The 19763-nt window shown below is 42.1% G+C and overlaps 1 protein-coding gene across 3 annotated transcripts in view; it reads right to left on the bottom strand.

The window, feature by feature from the left end:
- LOC117085953 (uncharacterized protein C11orf98-like) overlaps window positions 1–18358 on the bottom strand; it is a 135777-nt gene extending 117419 nt beyond the window's left edge. Inside the window, exons 1-2 of one of the 3 annotated variants that reach the window (XR_004438148.1) lie at window positions 17581–18358; window positions 17356–17486 (exon numbers count right to left, since the gene is read on the bottom strand). The gene's annotated coding sequence lies outside the window, so the exon portion shown is untranslated. The remainder of the gene's footprint in view (window positions 1–17355; window positions 17487–17580) is intronic. The other 2 variants (XR_004438147.1, XM_033215334.1) reach the window with 2 other exon arrangements.
- Between the last annotated feature and the right edge of the window lie 1405 nt (window positions 18359–19763).

Raw genomic sequence — 19763 nt, 5'->3', positions numbered from 1 at the left:
CAGAACAAAGTCAAACCAAAAAGGTGAGGTCAGCCAGAGTAACTTCACTTCTCATAATCACTTCCTATTATTTGCAAGGCCTGGAAAACTTGCAATATTAAACTTTCTGAAATGCTGCAGGAATGCAATTGTTGCTTCCCAGCATCTCCTCATTCTTTGGGGGATAAAGGGGAAGAGCTGCTGATTTTGTTCCAATTAGACACAATTCACTCCAAATCACCAGGCAACCCCCAGCTTCCATTACAATGTCTGCTCAACCTGGATGTGCAAAGACTCATTAAAACCGAGTGAAAACCAGACAGCTGTAGAATTGACTACATGGAAGAAAATCCATTCATCATTGACTAATTTGGCATCTGTTAATCACATCTCATTTCTCAGCCCTATGAACACATTAAATCTAATTCCCTTTTTTGGAATCAACAGCCACAGCTAAGAGCATGGCCGGTTTTCACTACATCTCTATTCCTTCAAGAAAAAATTCTCCCAACTACAAAGTAGGGTCTAAAAAGGAAGGCTGATGTGGAGGGACTCAGTTCATTCATTCAACAAATACGTGTTGGGCACCTCCTATGTGCCAGGCACGATTCTAGATTTGGGGGACACAGTAGCAGAAGAAACACACATGAAGATCCTCACACTGGAGATTAGATTCAAGCAGAGGGGAGATAGGATTGTGTAGTAAAAATAATAAGTACATTGTATTGGAAGATAAAAAGTGACATGGGGCAGGGAGAAAGAATAGGAGAGGTTAAGGGGGATTGAGAGTGGGTGTATGAAAGCTCTGTTTGCATTATTAAGTAGAATAGTCAAGATAGGCCCCATTGAATAGGTGAGCAAAGACTTGAAGAAGATGAGGGAGTTAGGAAAGTAGTAGCCCTCCAGCTAATGGCTAATATTAGCTCAGATGTTTTCCCTAGGACTTCTATTACAAAGCAATTAGGGTGCAATAAAGTTTGGCTTCTTGTCCCAAAAACTAATTGGGAAACCATTTCAAGCTCATAAGGAAAATAATTACTACAAGGCAGTCTCCACAAAAGCAGGGCCTTCCTCTTCTTCGTCACTGTGTCCCTAGGGCCTGGTACATAGAAAGACCCCAACTAGTCTTTGCTGAATGACTAACTGATCATAACCTATACATGAATGAAACACAGTTCAAGATGGACAATGGCAGAAAAGACATTGGAGCAATACCCTACATAGGTTGTGCTGACTTCCTCGGCTGACCTCACCTTCCTGCTCTGTTCCATAGATCAGGATGCCCAGTGTAGAACTGCAAATTGCAGGAAAGCATTTGGGAAAACTTTTCCTGGTGGCACCTATTCTATCCACCTCAGGGGTGACAGGAGTTCTGTTCTTTTAAAATCAATTTACTACCACCTCTGGAGCACCTGCTTTATGTCAGCCAGGACTAAGTACTACAGGGCATCAAAGTTAGCAACATGCGGTGGTTACAGCAAACAGCCTGTTTCGATGGTCCTATGATCCCTGCTTCTTGTTATTCATGTCCTTATGCAAGCTGTTTTTCTCTTTGACTGTGGGATGAATCTAGTGACTCCTCTCTAACAAATAGGATATGGCAAAAGTGATGAGATGCCACTTCCAAGATTAGATTACAAAAAGACTGTAATCTCAATCTCTCTCTCTCTCTCTCCCCCCACCCCCACCTCCCAATTCTTGCTCTGGAATACTGTGAGTGGTCCTATGAAGAGGTCCTCATGGCAAGGAACTTATGTCTCTGGCCGAGTACCTTTAAGGGCCTATGGCTGCCAACAACCAGGTGAGTGCTTGGAAGCAGATCCTCCCTGATCCAAGTCTGGAGAGGATTGCAGCCTCTGGGAGCCCTGGGAGCCAAAGACCTGGCTAAGCTGTGCCTGAATTCTTGACCCCTCAAAAACTGACAGATTACATGTTTGTGGTTTTTTAAGTCACTAAGTTTTGGGATAATTTATTATGCAGCAATAAATAACTAATAATACGCATGATCTGCCCTCAAAACAAGGTATATAAAGAGTGCATATGTGCAATAAAAACAAAGTATTTGGGATGGAGAAGATTCACAGGATTAAGAAATAAGTGACTAGGAGTTACAATGACTCAAGTTTACAGAACTCTTTAAAAATCACTGAGTGCTTCTGACACAATTGTCTCATTTGATCTTAACAATACACTTGTGTAAGGATGGTAGTATTTTACTTACCCAACATTAAATATTAATTGATCTAATCAGTCAATGAAAAATTTGTGTCAAATATGTACCTGTAGTGGATACTAAGGAAACCTAAGTAAGTCATAGTAACTGCCCTCAGGAAACCCAAAATAATAGAGCATAGGTACATTAAATAAACAAGAAACAGGCCTTGCAGTACAATGTATTCAATGGCATAATAGAAGTATGTACAAGGTGTGTGCTAACTCAAAGGTGGGGATGACGAACTCTTCCAAGAGTTACAAAAAGTACCCCAAATGAGATTCTAGAAGAATGAGTCTTTTCGACTCTCAACCTCCTTTCCTGATTTCTCTTCTTCCACCATGATAAAAGAAAATCTTCAGCTGAATTAAATTTAAAGGAGTTTAATTGAGCAACAAATGATTTGCGAACCAGGGAGCCCCCAGAATCACAGCAGATTCATAGAGACTCCAGCACAGCCATGTGGTGGAAGAAGATTTATGGACAAAATAAGGGAAATGATGAAAGAAATTGGAAGTGAGGTACAGAATGGCTAGATTGTTACAGCTCGGCATTTGCCTTATTTGAACACAGTTTGAACACCCAGCAGTGTATGAGTGGTTGAAGTATGGCCAGTGGGATAGGCCAAGACTCAGCTGTTGTTACAGGTGCATACCCCTAAGTTAGGTTTTCAATCTTGTCTACCTATTAAGCTAGGTTACAGTTCATCCACAATATTTCAAATATAGAAGCACGGAGTCCTTCTCAGGCCATATTTAGTTCGCTTTAACAACCATAAGGCGTGATGATTATCAGGGCACTCCAGAGAAACAGAGCCAGTAGCATATATATAGATCTATAAGAGGAGATTTATAATGAGAACTGGCTCTAAGGAAGATGAGAAGTCCTACAATACACCATTTGCATGCTAGAGATCCAGTGAAGCTGGTAGTGTTTATCAGTCCGAGTCCAAGGATTTGAGAAGCAGCAGAACTGATGATGTAGGTCCCATTGGTCCCAAAGGGTCCAAAGGCCTGAGAACCAGGAACTTTGATGTCTGAGGACAGGAGGAAATGGATGCCCAGACTTAAGAATAGAGAGGTTTTGCCCAGCCTCTACCTTTTTTGTCCTATTCAGGCCTCAAAGGATTGGATGATGCCCACCTAGGTGAGTTACAGCAACCTTCTTTACTCAGTCCATTAATTCAAATGTCAATCTCCTCCAAAACATCCTCATACACACACCTAGAAATGATGTTTACCAGCTATCTGGACATCCCTCAGTCCAGTCAAGTTGACACATAAAATTAACCATCACAATGATTACCACAGATCTTTGGACACAAATTAGAAGCTAGAAAGAGTCTCCAGCCAAAGCTCAAGTAAGTTCGGATGTGAGCTGATGGTCTGAAACGGGATAAAGAGGTGGTGGTGAGAGAGAGAGAGAGGTAGAAAGGGAAGGATGGAGAGGAAGATAAGCAGCTTGAGGAACAGGCAGAATTAAAAGACAAATTGTTTGCAATGTGGGAGAGGTTAGAGAATGCTTATTGGCAGATTGTAAGCAGCCAAATCAGAAGAGATTTGCATAGGATATCTTATATGAAGAAAGAAATAATCTAAAGGCCTTTCAAGATTCTAAGAAAATAAATCAATTCTTAATCTGTCATGATATTCAAGAGAAAAAACAACAAAGAGATCGAGTCTTTAAAATGATGGACCAAAGTATCCCCTGATACGATGTGATAAGACAAGTAATTATTCTCTGTGGTAGTCTTCACCATAAGTTTATAATCCCATTCTAACCGTTTGTTGGACAATTTGTCTAGTGGACAAATTGGGGAACATTCTACAAAATACCTGACTAGCACTATTCAAAACTGTCAAGATCAGTCTTTGAGAAACTGTCACAGACCAGTGGAGACTATGGAGATATGATGACTAAATGCAATGTAATAATATCCTCAGTGGGATCCTATAACAGAGAAGGGGCATTCATGGAAAAAAATTGGTGAAATCTAAATAAAGTCTGCAGTTTAGTTAATAGTAACATATTAATGTATACTTTTAGTTGTGATAAGTGCACATCAGTAATACAAAATGAAAACATTAGGGGAAACTGAATCTGGTAAGAGTCACATGTGAACTCTTTATATTTTTGCAACTTTAATGTAAATCTAAAAATATTCCACAATTAAAGGTTTATTTTTTTAAAAATGGTAGGCAAGTAGTAAAATCTACATTATGGCTTATAGAAACCAGTTTTTCCATTGGCTTCACCATTTGTAAATCAGCTTCCACAATCCTGCTTCATGGATGTATCCTTTAGGTAAAGGGACACTTCTCTAAGGATTTTCCAAAAGATTCCTAATTTAAATGTTAGATCAAAAGCAAGTTTGGCATGGGGGAATATAAAGCACTTGTAAGAGCCTCATATAAATGGTCACTGAAAGAGAATATAGAAGTATTGAGAGACTAAATGGAAAATAACGTCACCAGGCTATAGTCCAAAGAGGCAGAGCCTATGTTTAATCATCCTCCCTGGTCCCCAGTCTGTTGCCTAAATAAAGACATTTTCCAGACAGACAGATAGATAGATAGACAGACAGACAGATAGACAGACAGGCAGACAGATAGATACTGAGAAAGTTTACTACCAACAGACCCTCATTAAATTTACTTATAAAAAAATAACAAAATTATGTAAATTGGGAGAGGAGCTGTCAATGTTAAAATATTCAGCAGCTGTTGATTTATTTCAGAGGGACGTGAAGATACTGATTTACTTCAGATTCTGTTAAAGCAAGTGTGTTAAGTTACTTTTGCACAATAAAATTTCAAGGTAAACCTATGACGTTCAAACTTAGACTTCAAGGGGAATTAGACTGAAACATGGGCTCCTCCCTTTTCTCTGTTCCGCTTTTCATTCTCAGCTTCTCCCTAGAACTAGAGAATTCTCAGGCCCATGACAGGTGTTTATTGCATATGAGGATCAAAAACTACGTGAAACAAACAGGAAACTGTAGATAATAACCTAATAAACTGTAGATTCAAATCCAGTGGCAGTAAGACTGGAGTTGTCCTCTTAGGCCACTCCAAAGTCCTAGGGAGGGAGTAGTTTCTCAACACTTTCTATCCTCCAGCTGCACTGGACTACTGACTATTTCTCAAACACATCATGCTTTTCCATGACTCCATGACTTCCTCCATGCTGTTCCTTCTATGGAATGCCCTTGCACTATCCTACTTCTTCCTCAAAGTCCAGTTTAAGCCTCACCCCTGAAAGGCTTTCCCAACCCCTAGGCAGAGTGAGTTTTTCCTTCTGTAATATTTCCCTAGTACCCTATTTACATTTCCCTGTAACACCAACCCTATTATAGAGGTTATTTTTTCAGCCTGTTTTCCAGAAACTGTGAGCTCCTGATGACAAAGTGCCTGACACAAAACAGGTGTAAAAAAAAAGAAAAAGTGCTAAGTAGGTTGATAGATGGATAAGTGGATGGATGGGTAGGTTGTGGCATCTTCTATCTAGAAGAGGCCATGTGACCGAGTTCTGGCCCATAGAACATGTGCAGAAATGATGGGTGTCATTTTCAGGGTAGTCCTCTAAAATCTCCCACACAACCCTCAACATCATCTCTCCCCACGTGCCAGGCAGATGCAGAAGACCCAGTAGACGACCCCAAGGCTCATGGCAAAGAAGCCAAGTGGAAGAAGCCTGGGTCCCCAAACAACTGAATAGGGTAGAGACCCCCTATCCTGAATTGGACAATGAGATGAACAAAAAAATACACCTTTATCGTGTGAATTCACTAAATTTGGGGATTGTTAGAGCAGTTAGCCTAGCTTGACTATACATGAATGAATCTAAGAAACAACATAGTGAGTGGGCTTCTGGTTTTCCAAGAAACACCATTAGCCCCATAAAGTCCACTGGCTCATCCCTAGACAATGAAATTCTTGCTATTGGTATTGTCTTGATTAAAACAAACAAGCAAATAAATAAAACCCTTTATGATGGAGGTGACCTCCAGCCTTTGGGGAGTCAGGAAACATTCTCCTTTTTTGGCAGAGCTGCCCTAGAACACTGAAAATTCTGGTAGGTTATATTGCTGATTGGACAGTGACTTCAGGAGGAAGTCACTGGAGAAAAGGAGCTGGTTCCACCCGCTTATACTGAAAAAGAACACCAAACAAACAACAACAACAACAAAAAAACCTGTGGCTCCCAACCACTCCAGAAAACATCCACATGTCCACAGTGGGTTGGGTCTAAGCTATGCACACCTGACCAGCCAGAGACAGTCAGACTCCCCAGGAGATTTTATGCTTTGAGGGTGGCTCACTTTTCTCTGGGATTGGGAACTACCCAGACCTTGTAACTCTGGAGTGGCAATCTTCCCACTTGTTATCAGCTGAATTGTCCCCCTGCCCGACAAATTCATATGTTGGAGTCCTAACCCCCAGGACCGCAGACTATAATCTTATTTGGTGATGCAGTCTTTACAATTAAAAGTAACATCATTATAGTAGGTCCTAATCCAATAGGATTGATGTCTCTATAAAACAGGGAAACTTTGGCGCAGACCTAGAGAGACAGAAGCATAGAGGGAAGACAATGTGAAGAGATGTAGGGAGAAGACAGTTGTCTAAAAGCCAAGGAGAGAGGCCTGGAAAAGACTCCGCCCCATAGCCATAAGAAGGAACTAACCCTGTTTGTGTCTTATCTTGGACCTCCAACCTCCAGAACTGGGAGACAATAGATTTCTGTTGCCTAAACCACCAGCCTATGGTACTTAGTTACAATAGCCCTAGTAAACTAATACATTGTCCCTTAGAGAGGGCCTCTCTGAGAATGGAAACAACACAGAGGAAAACAGAGGTAAGAAGTGGAAAAAGACAGGGCCAGCATGTAGTCTGCCCAAGACCTTTCACAAATCTGAACTAGTCAATGCCTTTTTTCCTGAAGATATTTTGAGTTGATTTTCTGTCACTTTCAATGAATGATCCTTGTCTAATAGAAGTGCAAGTGCTCCAAACCCAAGCCTTGCCTAGGATAATAATATTCTATAATGTCACCCCCTTCTTTCGAAAAAGTGCTGCTCAGTATGTAGTTCCTTTTTTATTTAAAAAAAAAAAAGGCAATTAAGCTTGCCTTTGTTTTGAGAATATCATGATTTGGCTATAACCTGAAAATCTATGAAGCCATATTAGGAAACACCGTTTTGAATTGGACATTCTTAGGGAAATCTAGGTATGTGAGAAAGGGAATACAGGAGAGCACATCAACCAACGATGCATTTTAAAATAGCTATAAGATTATACCACAAAGAGATATCTTGATGCACTGGAAAGCAAATTAGGTCTAAAGTCAGAAGACCTCAGCTTCCTTGAGTAAATTACCTAAGTGTGACATGGTAGAAAGACCCTGAGATTTGGAGTCAGAGGAGCCTGAGTTTATATCCAGCTCTGGAACTTTCTCTGTATCCTTGAGGAAAACAATCACCTAACTGAGCAACTTAGCATCAGATTCTTTGTCAACGCAATGAGATTAAGGTCTGATACCCAAATCAGTGATCATATGAATACAGCAATAATTACCATGACTGGCACATAGTAGGTGCTCAGTAAACAGTAAAAAAAGTAACCTTTGGGCCGGGCGCGGTGGCTCAAGCCTGTAATCCCAGCACTTTGGGAGGCCGAGACGGGCGGATCACGAGGTCAGGAGATCGAGACCATCCTGGCTAACACGGTGAAACCCCGTCTCTACTAAAAATACAAAAAACTAGCCGGGCGAGGTGGCGGCGCCTGTAGTCCCAGCTACTCGGGAGGCTGAGGCAGGAAAATGGCATGAACCCGGGAGGCGGAGCTTGCAGTGAGCTGAGATCTGGCCACTGCACTCCAGCCTGGGTGACAGAGCGAGACTCCGTCTCAAAAAAAAAAAAAAAAAGTAACCTTTGTTCCTACTCCTTATTTCTTTCCCTAGGTTTCTCAGTTTCTCCATTTGTGGACTCTGGATAATAATCCTTCCTGACAACAAGATTCTTATAGAAATCATAATATTTAGCAACTCGAAAGTACTTTGTAACACAGATATCAGATACAAATGTAAAGACATTCTTATCATAACGCAAGTGATTAGAAAGTTCATGGGACGCCCATTTCCTACATCGAATTATGGCTCTCCAGAGCAGAAGCTTTGAGTGAAAGAACTAGCCACTCTTAAGCAAGTGGACACCAGTTCCAGTATGACAAGTTCAGTCCTCCCCATGTGGCCCAAACCATGGGACAAACCCCTGCAAGATCCAGACCTCCAGCTCACTGTTAGGCATGCCCTTCACAAAGCAGAACCAAATTAGAGGAACCGAGACAACAATAGCCAAAAAAACTAAAGGTGCTCCACGCAGTACATAAATGTGCATTTTTCATGCACTGTCCGTGCTTGAGTATGTTAGAAACTGAAATGGTGCATTTGGCACTGAAACCATGAGTCCAGGAAGATTGCACCTGTCCTCACTTAGCCGATGTCTTGAATTATTCTTGGTTACCACCTAATTGGTAGGAAATTCTCCTGCTTGGCACTGTGTCTTGCTGTTGGCCCTAAAGAAGTTCTAATACATTGCTGAACTGACAGTCAGTCATTCCTCCAAAAATAGCATGTTAACTTGCTTTAGTGCAGAAGCAATCAGTGACCAGGTGCCAGGGTTTCAAACACTTTACTCATGTCAGTCATATGAGTTTTTTTACCTCAGGACAAAATAGAACTCAAGTGGATTTTTTAAGCAATATACTCTAGGAAGAACATGCCAAATCTGTCAATCAACAAGAGAAACAGTATGTGTTTTCTGCCTAAACAGGGCAAATGAAATCATGTGGCAGTCCCTAATATATTCAAATGATGGACATCGGGTAAAATTGAACACTAAAGGGAAAATGAAATCAGAAAATGTAGAGTTTTGAGGGATGATCAAAGGAGAAAGGTGGGCCATGCTAACTGTGCCTTGTGGTGTTTTACAAGATGGCGGCTTGTAGTTCTAACAGCTTTAGGCATGTTGTTGCTTTAGCAAGGGGTGACCCAGTGGTCTCCTTGTGGGCTTTCCTGCACCCTGCCCAGACTTTGAATGAGGAAGACAGGGACAAAAGAAGACAGCAGTTTATTGTCAAAGGGAGCAAGCCCTACATTGTGTGCTCTATATGAGAGATCAGTGCACCAAGAAAGAGCCACACTGCACACGCCCAACGTTGTATTGGCAAACTTCTATTGGAGAAACATACAAAAATGACAGCTTGAGATTTCTGAGAAATTTTCTTCTTCCCATAGGCTGTACTTTGGTCAATTTTCTCAATTATGTCAAAGAGAGGGAAAACCTATCATTTTTTCCAGCTTATCGATTTGGTTGACAAGGTCTGGATAGAATTGCATTTTAGAAATGACTTATAACTAACACTTATCAGTAGTACAATGTCCTTTTACATAGCAGAGAGAATATAGCTTTAAAGCCAGGAGGCCCAGCTTTAGGCAGCATCTGTCCCATTAGCAGCTACTCCTTGAAGATGATATTCGAGTTTTAGTTTTCTTATCTGTAAAATGTAGCCCATAGCTTCTTGTGAGAAGAAAATATATGAAGGTGTTAGGTTAATGTGCTCTGTGAGCTTAACAGCATTACAAAAATGTACAATTATTAGTAATAGCAAAAGGAGAATGCTTGGTAATTGCTGACAGTGATCCCTGAAGAAGTCTAGATGATAGCAGACGCACAGATAAAATAACTCTAGCTCATCTCTAGGTGTGAAAACTTCCTTCCAAAGAAGCCAAAAAACAATAAAATAAAATAAAACAGTCATAATCCAAGAAAATATGAAGTTCATCTTTTAAGAGTTTTTTCTTCATAAGAACACTTAGATGAAAAATCAAGACGCATCTTTGCAGTCTTTTCTTGGAAGAGCAAATTTACAGCACCATGTGGAATCTTTGTTGATACCTAACAGAACTGTGTCAAATGAAATACACGAGCCTCTAAATTAAATTGGGAAAAGAACAGCAAGTAGCCTCTTAGTGATGTCATGACTTAGGATTTGGTGTAAGTCAAAAGGTGTTTGAGACACTTCATTTTGGTGATTTCATATAGCACACTTATCTGGTTCATTTCCACCCACTTGGGTGAGGCCTCCTGCTCCCCTTTCTCCAGCCTTCCTGGGATAGCGGGAGAACCCCCAAACAAACATTTAGTGCCACACCTGGACAAATGGTCTTTCCTTTTCTTCTGCTCTGGCTCTTTTTCACAATTTTGCTGACAAAGTCAAATTGAGATGCTGCTTCTCTACCACTGGGATTGGCCACCAAGGTCACTCTGAACCAACATAGATCTGCCTTAAAACAGCCCTCCCACTATATTGAATATTGATTTAAAAAAAATTAAAATTAAAAAACCCATCCCAAAGTGGAGAGTGTGCTTTCCGCTACCATTCTGTCACCACAATTGCAGGGGAGACTTGCCTGGGTTCCCAGTGCCCAACAGTGAGTCATGTGTGGGAACCACTCTTCGCCTTTCTGTTCTTCATCCCTTCCACCCTAGACTGAGGCATAAGCCCGTGGAACTGGCAGAAAAACTCTCAGACAGATGCAATACTGTCATCAAAATTCTCATTTCCTGGCTTCTGTTTCAACTGTTTTCTGACATCTTCTGACCGGTGTGTCAGGGCCACATTTCCACCATTTCTCCATAATCAATTCACTCTCATAAAGTTTTGTGCGTCAGCTGGGTCCAGTTGCTCATGCCTATAACCCCAGCACTTTGGGAGGCTGAGGTGGGCAGGTCACTTGAGCCCCAGAGTTCAAGACTGGCCTGGCAACATGGCAAAATCCTGTCTCTACAGACGCACACACACACAAATACAAAAAATAGCTGGGTTTTGGGGCACACGAGTAGTCCCAGTTACTCAGGAGGCTGAGGTGGGAGGATTACCTGAGCCCAGGGGATTGAGGCTGAAGTGAGCCATGATCTCACCACTGCTCTCCATTCTGGGCAACAGAGTGAGACCCTGTCTCAAACAAACAAACAAAAAAGCCAAAAAAACAAACAAAAAAAAACTTCATGTTTCACTACAGCGGCAATTGCTAAGTGTTTAGTCACTCATTCATCAGCTAGTATTCTACATGTGGTACATTGTCAGTAGTCTATGGCAGAGGTAGTATCACCAGAGACAGTGGCCAGTTTTAGAAAGAGTGCTAGCCTGGGTGCTAGCCCTAGTCTATACTCTCTAGGAAAACTAAGACAATCCTGCCATATGTGTAAGATTTCCATCATTTATAGGATTTTCTTCCAAATATTCTTCTCCTGGTGCTGAAGCCTAAACCATCCCCATAAGCATGATGTTCTCGTATTCTGAAAATGGTTCCTTGAACACACTTTGCCACAGCTGATTCCAATTCTCTCTTTCTCTCTTTCTGTCTCTCTTCTCTCTCTCTCTCTCTGTAATCAAAAGCATTTATGGAGTTCTGCAAGTCCAAGTGTCCAGGCTGATCAAATACCCCAGCATGAGAATAATGCTCTGAATAATGTGAGAAAGTTCTTTTTCTGAAAACAATTTAGAACATATTGGAAGGCATGCCAGTTGTGTTTTTAAGCCACACGATGATATTATCAAAGCTGCTGCAGCAGGCCACTAATTGCCCTCACCCACCACCCCAGATCCATTCTCTCTTCGTAGTCTTCATTATAACCAAAAGATGAAGAAGGGAGAAGTGTTAGGGTGAAGAGTGCATGTGGGGAAACATTTCACTAGCCCTATAGTCCATTCTGTAATCCAGAATGGATTCCACTTGTGTCTAAAGGACACTGCAGGTGTGTTATCTGCCTTCATTGTTTGCTGGATATCTGCCACATGCTCCATCGTCACTTCCCCAGGCTGTTCATCACCAGTAGGGAAACTCTGTGGGAGAGCCATTTGCAGCCTGGGTAAGTGCTGATTCTGCTGCCTTCTGGAAGAGCTAGTTACTGTCAGGAAGAAGGGGGGCATACCAAGTGGAAGAAGCAGGGCGAAGGATTCACTTGGTTCCCACTTTCTCATCTGACACCTCGCTGCCTCTTGCAGCCATCAGAATGCTCACACCAGTCCAGCCTGCCTCAGACGCTGATTTTGGTAATTCTTAGAGGAAGCTCCTCAGTGGTAGAGACTAGAATTTAATTTGGTTTGCTTTTGTGTTGTTTTCCAATTAGCATCAACCTTCAGAGAGCCCAACACACTATCTCTTCTAAAGGCATGTTATTACTGTTAGCTGAAATGATGCTCTCCAGACCCAGTTTTCAGTTGGTGAATCTGTGGTTCTACAACATAAAAGAGTTTGCCGGGCCGGGCGCGGTGGCTCAAGCCTGTAATCCCAGCACTTTGGGAGGCCGAGACGGGTGGATCACGAGGTCAGGAGATCGAGACCATCCTGGCTAACACGGTGAAACCCCGTCTCTTTAAAAAAAAAAAAAAAAAAGAGTTTGCCAAAAATTACTGTTTTTAATTATTCTTTTTCTGAGACAAGGTCTCACTCTGGAGTGCAGTTTTGCAACTTCTGCCTCCCAGGCTCAAGGGATCCTCCCACCTCACCCTCTCGAGTAGCTGGAATTAGAGGTGTGAGCTACCATACCTGGCTAAGTTTTGTAACTTTGGTAGAGACAGGGTTTTGCTTTGTTACCCAGGCTGGTCTCAAACTCCTGGGCTCAAGCAATCTGCCTTCTCGGCCTCCCAAAGTGCTGGAATTACAGGTGTGAGCCACCACACCTGGCCTGCCCAAATTTAAACGGTCTGAAATGTTGTTTGGATTTGCAAACCTCTTCTGATTTTCAGTGTCATTTATATCTTTCCCCACCATGAAGACACATTGTGTGCCACATTACTCCCCATTGCAGATCCATCTCTCCAAAAGAAATGTCCTGCCAATGATACTAGACAATGGCAATCACTCCTGCTTTCTTGCCCCTTACTGTACTTATGGATTTTCTTACATATTTCAGGTAGAGGGACTAGCATGAAAAAGGATTCAGGGGTAGGACTTTATAAGGCACTTTGGGGAAATGCCAAATAGTCAAAGCATTAGACGATGAGTTACATAATTGCTGAGAGTGGAAGAGAAGATTGCAAAGAACAAGCCAGAGTGTGATGATTATTGATTATTCTTGCAAAAGAATTTACAGCCTCCTAATGGCCATGGAAAGCCATAAAATATTTTTTTTTTTTTTTTAAAAAAAGGAAGTAACAAGCTCAGATGTGTGTTTTAGAAAGCTGCTGGCTGAAGATTAGAACCAATAACATGATACTGCCAGAGATAATTTGTTTTTTAAGTCTGTGGCAGTGACAGAAGAAACAGAGAAAAGGGAATGGATCCCAAAGGCATTGCAAAGTTAGAAATCATAGGCATTAGGCCAGGTGCAGTGGCTCATGCTTATAATCCCAGCACTTTGGGAGGTCGAGGCAGGCGGATCACAAGATCAGGAGATCGAGACCATCCTGGCCAACATGGTGAAACCCTGTCTCTACTAAAAATACAAAATTTAGCTGGTGTCATGGTCTGTGCCTGTAGACCCAGCTACTTAGGAGGCTGAGTCAGGAGAATTACTTGAACCTGGGAGGCAGAGGTTGCAGTGAGCCGAGATTGCGTCTATTGCACTCTAGCCTGGCAACAAAGCGAGACTCCATCTCAGAAAAAAAAGAAATGATAGGCATTGATTGTTGAACATTTAGATTGTGCAGAGGAGGGTGAAAAGGAGGAGAAACAGCAGAGTGCAAACTTTCTGGCTTATAGTGTAGATGACAATGTTCTTCACTGGGAGAATACAGAAGAAGGAGCCGACTGGCAGGTCAGGTAACAACCTCAGTTTTAGGCACAGTGCATTGGAGCTAGCTGTAAGACATTCTGGCGGAGATGTCTGATGGGAAACTGGAAATTTTTGGCTGGAATTCAATACAAAATATGAATCTGGGTAGAAAAAATGTGTGTGAAAATTAATGAGCTCATCTGGGGAAAGTGGAATAAGAAAAGAAGATGAGCAGTAAAATCTTGCAGTTACTGAAAAATGTTGGTGGGAAGATGTACAGAAAAACAATAGTTAAAGAAATTGAAAGGTTGGGCGCAGTGGCTCACGCCTGTAATCCCAGTACTTTAGGAGGCCAAGGCAGGCGGGTCTCCTGAGGTTGGGAGTTTGAGACCAGCCTGACCAACATAGAGAAACCCCATCTCTACTAAAAATATAAAATTAACTGGGCTTGGTGGTGCATGCCTATAATCCCAGCTACTCGGGAGGCTGAGGCGGAAGAATCACTTGAACCCGGGAGGTGGAGGTTGTGGTGAGCCAAGATTGCGCCATTGCACTCCAGCCTGGGCAACAAAAGCGAAACTCAGCCTGTAATCCCAGCCCTTTGGGAGGCCGAGACAGGCGGATCACGAGGTCAGGAGATCGAGACCATCCTGGCTAACACGGTGAAACCCCGTCTCTACTAAAAAAATACAAAAAATTAGCCGGGCGAGATGGCGGGCGCCTGTAGTCCCAGCTACTCGGGAGGCTGAGGCGAGAGAGTGGCGTGAACCCGGGAGGCGGAGCTTGCAGTGAGCTGAGATCCGGCCACTGCACTCCAGCCTGGGCGACAGAGCGAGACTCCGTCTCAAATAAATAAATAAATAAATAAATAAATAAATAAATAAATAAAAAATAAAAAGGAAAAAAAGAAATTGAGAAAGGATGGCTGGAGACAGATAAAAACAAAAACTCAAGCTGGTGTGAGCACCAGTAACTGTGTTAGGGACAGGGTGGGATACTTACAAAACTGCATTGCTAAACCATTTAAAAAATAATGTTATATAAAATATCAGTTCTAATGCTTACTTGTTCTCAACCAAAGGTTTATAGTTTTCACATCACATATTTTCCAAAGTGTTTCTCAGGCCTTAATTTTTCCCTACTAATCAGATTGATTTTTTTTTAGGAATATTTCTAAGAGTGTTTAATGGAAGCAAACTAGAAACATGTTATTTACTGTATAGGCAACAGAGTTGGAAGATATATTTTTAAAAATTAAAGGAGACCTGGTTTTGAAGTATAACCATATTAATGCTATGTTGCTTGATACATACAACTAAGTTCAAGTATTTATTAAAGCTACTGGCAAAAATGCATTTATGGCTTAGCTCTTTGGATGTAAAGACAGGGCTGAAGTGATAATGAGACACCTCTCCCTTCAGGAGCTATACAGTATAGTCATAGTGGTAAGACATTGGAAGGCACGCCAGTTGTGTTTTTAAGCCACACAATGATATTATCAAAGCTGCTGCGGCAGGCTACTAATTGCCCTCACCCACCCCCCAGATCCATTCTCTCTTCATAGTCACGGTATAATTCTGGCCCTGCACAGGCTGTCAAGCTAGAGGCTATCTCCCAGCTTTTCTGGAGTTAGTTATGGCCATATGGTTAAGTTCTTACCAAAGATGACTTCTTCTCTGTAACTTGTTTAAAGTCACTTAATCCTAGATTTCCTCTTTCCCCTTCCCACTGGCTGGAACATAAACCTCGCAACAATCCCCCTTCAACTTTGTGGATGGGGATAACACCCTAGGATGGCAGAGCAACAGGGGGAAGGGACTTGGGATGCAACTTATCTGGTAATGCAGAGCTGCCTTCTCAGCCCAGATCACTCGCCATGGACTATTACATGAGGGAAAAATAAACCTCTTCCTTCTTTAAGCACGGTACTGTGGACACACATATTAGCTTTAAATCTAACTGGTAGAGCTACTATTTATTGAATGATTAACATGCTTTCTATACATTAGCTCAACAGATCTTTACACTATTCTGTGGGGCAGTTATTTTATATTCCCATTTACAGATCAAAAAACTGAGATACAGACAAACAAATTAAGTAATTTGCCCTGACCAAAAGCTAGCAGGTGCTGGAGGCTGGAGTTCATGTCTGCATGACTCTAAAGTCCACAGTTGTAACATACTGCTCTTATTATTAATCATTCTTATTTTAGTAAGAACAAATTTGTGTTAAATCTTTTTTAATTTTTAACTGACAAATAAAATGGTATATATTTATTGTGTACAACATGATGTTTTGAAATATGTATACATAGTGAAGGGCTAAGTTGAGCTAATTAATGTGCATTACCTCACATACTTATTTTTTGTGGTGAAAGCACTTAAAAATCTATTCTCTAGGCCAGGTGTGGTGGCTTATGCCTATAATCCCAGCACTTTGGGAGGCCAAGGGGGCAGATCACTTGAACTCAGGAGCTTGAGACTAGCCTGGGCAACATGGTGACACACCTTCTATATATATATTTTTTAATCTATTATCTTAGTGATTTTCAAAATAGATTATTAACTATAGTCACCACGTTGTACAATAGATCTCTGGGACTTGTCCCTCTTATCTAAATTTTTTTTATCCTTTAACAAACATCTGCTGACTCGCCACCCCCCACAGAGTGCTCTACTTCTATGAATTCAGCTTTTATAAATTCCACGTATGTGTGAGATCACGCGGCATTTGTCTTTCTGTGCCTGGTTTATTTTGCTGGACATAATGTTCTCCAGGTTCATCCATGCTGTCACAGATGACAGGATTTCCTTCTTTGTTAGGGCCCCATACACTGCATTCTTTCAAAATGTTTCAAAGTAACTAATAATCCTTTTTATTTAATAAAGAATCATTTTAAGTATTACTAAAGTAACTTCTGTTTATTGGATGACTGATATCTATCAGACTCTACACTAATTGGTTTACATACATTAAGTGATTTCATCTTTATAAAAACACTATGGGATAGTGTTATTTGTATCCCCCTTTTGCAGGTGAGGAAACTGAGTGGTGAAGCCACTCACCCAAGGTCACTGTTAAGGGCAGAGTTATGCCCTACCCACCCACCAAAAACATTCTGAGTTATGTCCCCCTCTCAGTACCTCAGAAGGTGACCTTACTTGGGAGATAGGTGACTTGGGAGATAAGGGATTACAGGTAAGTAGGTTAAGACAAGGTCATTGGGGTTGGCCTAAATTCAATATGACTGGTGTCATTATAAAGAGGGGAAATTTGGACACCAAATTTGCATGTGCAGAGGAAAGACCATGTGAAGACACAGGAAGAAGAGATCTACACAGCAAAGAGAGAGGTTTTGGAAAAAAACAGCTCTACTCACACCTTGATCTTGGCCTTCTAGCCTCCAGAACTGTGAGGAAATCAATGTCTGTTGTTGAAGCCACCCAGTCTGTGGGACTTTGGTATGGCAGCCCAAGTTGACTAAGACAGTCCCGCAGCTAGGTAGATGACATCTGTTGAAGAGGGTGTAAGTTCAGAGCTCAGAGTAATTGCTGAAACAATGTCGTGGAGGAGAAATAAATGTCAGCCAGAGGATTCAGCACCAACCTTGCTGTGGAGATGGCAGTTGAGCAGAGCCTTGAAGAACTATAGAGGTATTCTCCAGGATAAGAAAAATAAAAAGTGCATCTGCAGGGAGTGGAGGAGGAGAGCCCAGGATGCATGGTCTCTGCAAAGTGAAACGGGGCATTGCTGGAGCTCCAGGGGGTGTGAGCCCACTGTCTGCCCCAAGCCTGCTTCTCTGGTTGAATTCCCTGGGGAGGGAGCACAGGAACCTGCTGGCGGTGGCAGCCAGTGCAAAGAGGAGCCCACCAGCTGGGTGTGGGAGCTGGAAACTGTGCCATGTAGGGAGGCTCTTAATCTCCCTCAGCAGCTGGCTTCAGGAGCCTCGGCCTCCAGGGAGAGGTGCCTTCTGCTCTCACCGGGAGGCTCCCATCTGCTCACCACCCTGTGAAAATCCACAGCCAGGACCTGCGTGGCACCTCTGCTTTTTGACCTTTCTCATGTAGAAAGCTTAGTGTATTTGGTTTTCTAGTCTAACTATAAGATATTTCTAAACAGCTCATCCACTAAAACCTCTGTTTGTTAGTCTAACAGGTGGCAAAGCTCCCCTGTTTAAAATAAAATGTACTTCTCTTGCCTTTCCCCCACTATGAGGGTTAATTCTATGTGTCAGCTTGACTGGGACACAATGCCCGGATATTTGCTCAAATATTTTTCTAGATGTTTCTATAAAGGTACGCTTTTTGGGATGAGATTAAGATTTAAGTCTGTGGACTTTGAATAAAGCAGGTTACCCTTCATCATGTGAGTGTGCCTCATCCACATTCTGTTGAATGGGAGGGAAGGAGAGAGGGAGAGAGGAAAAGAGAGGAAGCGGGGAGAGGGGAGAGAGGGGAGAGAGGGGAGAGAGAGGGAGAGAGAGAGAGAGAGAGATATTGAGAGAACTGACAAGGGCTGTGAAAGACGTTTAGCATGAAAAATTACTAAAAAAAAAAAAAATCAGAAGGGAGAGTTTTGTCTTTACATTTTCCTAATTAATTACCAAGAAATAAACCACACCTGATCCATCAAAATGGAAAATGACTAAAGAGGCTGAAATGTATCTTTCAAGAGATATAAATCTATGCATAATCAGTATGAACAATAGCTAATATAGATGGGCAGGGAGACCAGGCAGGTACGATGGTGTAGTTGAAGTGGCATTGTCAGCCAGGTTCAGTGGCTCATGCCTGCAGTCCCAGCACTTTGGGAGGCTGAGGCAGGTGGATTGCTGTTCAAGACCAGGCTGGGCAACATAGCCAAACCCTGTCTCTACAAAAAGTACAAAAATTAGCCAGGTGTAGTGGTGCATAACTGTAGTCCCAGCTACTTTAGAGGCTGAGGTGGGATGACTGCTTGAGCCCAGGAGGCAGAGAATACAGCGAGTCAAAATCGCACCACTGCACCGCAGCCTGGGCAACAGAACAAGGCCCTGAGAGACAGAGAGAGAGAGAAGAGAGAGGGAGAGATTGTCATGTTATATCGAAGAGCATTTTTTAAAAATAGGTATTTTCTACACTGTTGCAAAATGTGTATTTTTTGTTTTTAACTCTGAAGGAGAAGCAATAGAACTGTGGCTTACGTTTCAGGACTTCTGCAACTGATTCCAAGTACGATCAGGTCGACAATAGTAGAATTGTTTTTCAACTAGAAAGTTGTGGGGAGGAGGATGAAGTTCCCGTATTCCTTCTTTCCCTCCCCCATGAGGCTATGTTTGTACTGGATTACATAAAGGAAGTTGCAGGCTGGTCAACCTCTATCTCAGAGCTGTGACCTTGCTGGATCTTGCTGCTTTGTGGAGCAGTGCTTAACATTTAAGTTCTTAAATTGAAAGTAGGCACTCGAACTGATATTTGTACACTTCTTTTTTTTTTTTTGAGACAGAGTCTTGCCCTGTTGACCAGTCTCAAGTGCAATGGTGTGACCTCGGCTCACTGCAACCTCCACCTCTTGGGCTCAAGCAATTCTCCTGCCTCAGCCTCCCAGGTAGCTGGGATTACAAGCGTGTACCACCATACCCAGCTAATTTTTGTATTTTTAATAGACACAGGGTTTTTGTCATTTTGGCCAGGTTGGTTTCAAACTCCTGACTTCAAGTGATCTGCCCGCCTCGGCCTCCCAAAGTGCTGGGATTGCAAGCGTGAGCCACCACGCCTGGCCCGTACACCCATCTTCATAGCAGCATCATT

This window comes from Trachypithecus francoisi, unplaced genomic scaffold, assembly GCF_009764315.1.
Source record: "Trachypithecus francoisi isolate TF-2019V2 unplaced genomic scaffold, Tfra_2.0 Lachesis_group1, whole genome shotgun sequence".
Lineage (NCBI taxonomy): Eukaryota > Metazoa > Chordata > Mammalia > Primates > Cercopithecidae > Trachypithecus > Trachypithecus francoisi.
Note: the sequence above shows the minus strand (reverse complement) of the source record. Positions and strands in the feature narration are given on the sequence as shown.